This window comes from Mesoplodon densirostris, unplaced genomic scaffold, assembly GCF_025265405.1.
Source record: "Mesoplodon densirostris isolate mMesDen1 unplaced genomic scaffold, mMesDen1 primary haplotype scaffold_35, whole genome shotgun sequence".
NCBI classification, from domain to species: domain Eukaryota; kingdom Metazoa; phylum Chordata; class Mammalia; order Artiodactyla; family Ziphiidae; genus Mesoplodon; species Mesoplodon densirostris.
Window position 1 is genome coordinate 8,497,702 of NW_026778195.1, and position 2,511 is coordinate 8,500,212.

At 46.1% G+C, this 2,511-nt stretch overlaps 1 pseudogene; it reads left to right on the forward strand.

Moving 5' to 3' along the window:
* Positions 1-1,038: 1,038 nt before the first annotated feature.
* LOC132482911 (ferritin light chain-like) lies at positions 1,039-2,045 on the forward strand (annotated as a pseudogene).
* The last annotated feature ends 466 nt before the right edge of the window (positions 2,046-2,511 follow it).

A 2,511-nucleotide genomic window follows, 5' to 3' on the forward strand; every position in this document is an offset into this window, starting at 1 on the left:
GACATTTCTCCACAGAAGATATACAGACAGCCAACAAACACATGAAAGGATGCTCAACATCTTTACTCATTAGAGAAATGCAAATCAAAACTACAATGAGATATCATCTCACACCAGTCAGAATGGCCATCATCAAAAAATCTAGAAACAATAAATGCTGGAGAGGGTGTGGAAAAAAGGGAACACTCTTGCACTGCTGGTGGGAATGTGAATTGGTACAGCCACTATGGAGAACGGTATGGAGGTTCCTTAAAAAACTACAAATAGAACTACCATATGACCCAGCAATCCCACTACTAGGCATATACCCTGAGAAAACCATAATTCAAAAAGAGACATGTACCAAAATGTTCATAGCAGCCCTATTTACAATAGCCCGGAGATGGAAACAACCTAAGTGTCCATCATCGGATGAATGGATAAAGAAGATGTGGCACATATATACAATGGAATATTACTCAGCCATAAAAAGAAATGAAATTGAGCTATTTGTAATGAGGTGGATGGACCTAGAGTCTGTCATACAGAGTGAAGTAAGTCAGAAAGAGAAAGACAAATACTGTATGCTGACACATATATATGGAATTTAAGAAAAAAATGTCATCAAGAACATAGGGGTAAGACAGGAATAAAGACACAGACCTACTAGAGCATGGACTTGAGGATATGGGGAGGGGGAAGGGTAAGCTGTGACAAAGTGAAAGAGCGGCATGGACATATATACACTACCAAATGTAAGGTAGAGAGCTAGTGGGAAGCAGCCGCATAGCACAGGGAGATCAGCTCGGTTCTTTGTGACCGCCTGGAGGGGTGGGATAGGGAGGGTGGGAGGGAGACGCAAAAGGGAGGGGATATGGGAACATATGTATATGTATAACTGATTAAATTTGTAAAATAAAAAAAATAAAAAAATATAGTGAAAAAAAAAAGAAGGAATGCAAGCAGCATTTAGAAGCAGAGAGCAACCCCTTGCTGACAGCCAGCAAGGAAACAGTGAACCTCTGATCTACAGCCTCAAGGAACCAGATTCTGCCAACAATGGGAATGAGTTTGGAAGCAGATTATCTCCCAGACCCTCCATATAAGAGCCCAGCCCAGCCCAGCCAACACCCTGGCTTCAGCCTTGTGTGATCTTATACATAGGATGTAGTTGAACCCACCTAGACTTCTGACCCATAGAACTGTGTGCTCACCAGTGTGTACTGCCTTAAGCTTTGAAATTTGCAGTCATTTGTTATGCAGCAATAGAAAATTAAGAAAAGGACTGATAAGATTCATTCACTGCAGCAGAGGAGGTTAGGGTGTAGGCAGTGTGCTAGGCAGTGCTTTGGATCTGTCTCTTGCTTCAGTAGTGTTTGGGTGGAACAGACCCACATGGACATCCCCTGCTCCAGCCTCTGGTCACCCTCCAACCTTTTTTCCAGTCACAACCTTCAGAATCAGCCACTCAGCTCCCCTTGGTCACCGGGACCAACCAACACCACTTTTTGAGCTTAACTGCTTTCTACCGATCAACCACGAGTTTCCAGATTCGTCAGAATTATCACACTGAGGTGGAGGCCCCTGTCAACCCCCTGGCTGACACACAGCTGAGGGCCTCCTACACCTCCCTCTCTCTGAGCTTCTATTTCGACTGCGACAACGTGGCCCTGGAGGGCATGGGCCACTTTTTCTGTGAATTGGCCAAGGAGAAGTGCGAGGGAGCCAAGCATCTCTTGAAAACACAAAACCAGCGTGGCAGCCGCGCCTTCTTCTAGAATGTGCAGAAGCCATCTCCAGATGAGTGGGATAAAACCCAGGATACTATGGAAGCTGCCGTGCTTGTGGAGGAGAACGTGAACCAGGCCCTTGTGGACCTGCGTGCTCTGGGTTCTGCCCACGCAGACCCCCGCCTCTGTGACTTCCTGGAGAGCCTTGTCTTAGATGAGCAGATTAAACTCATCAAGAAGATGGGTGACCACCTGACCAACCTCCGCAGGCCGGCTGGTCCCCAGGCTGGGCTGGGTGGGTCTCTCTTCGAAAGGCTCACCCTCCAGCATGACTAGGTGCCTCTGGAGCCCAGCGACCTTTGAGGATCCCCTCTGGCGTCAGGGTTTCTGCCTGAAGCCCCTCCCTGCAGCCACTAGGCAGCTTTTTAACTGCCCTGGAGCTCTCTCCCAAGCCTTGGACCAAATGGAAACCATAAAGCTTTTTACAGCAAAAAAAAAGAGTGGGGTATAGTAAGTAATGCATTATGCTTGGAATACATTGGAGACACTTGGAAAAGCAAGCACTGCTGGCCAGGCGATTTCTCAGCCATGTGAAATCCTTCCTTCATTTGGAAAGTCTTGGACTTGGAACTGTCACTGGTGTTCCTATAGTCTGGCACCTCAAAAGCATGACCATTTAATTTTATTCTCCACAGATAATTTGCAAACATTCAACAAGGGAAGGAAATGGAAGCAGGAAAATTTTTATAACTGGTTTCTTTGTTCAGAGGAATTGTGCTTGCTTACTACTTTGTAATTTGCC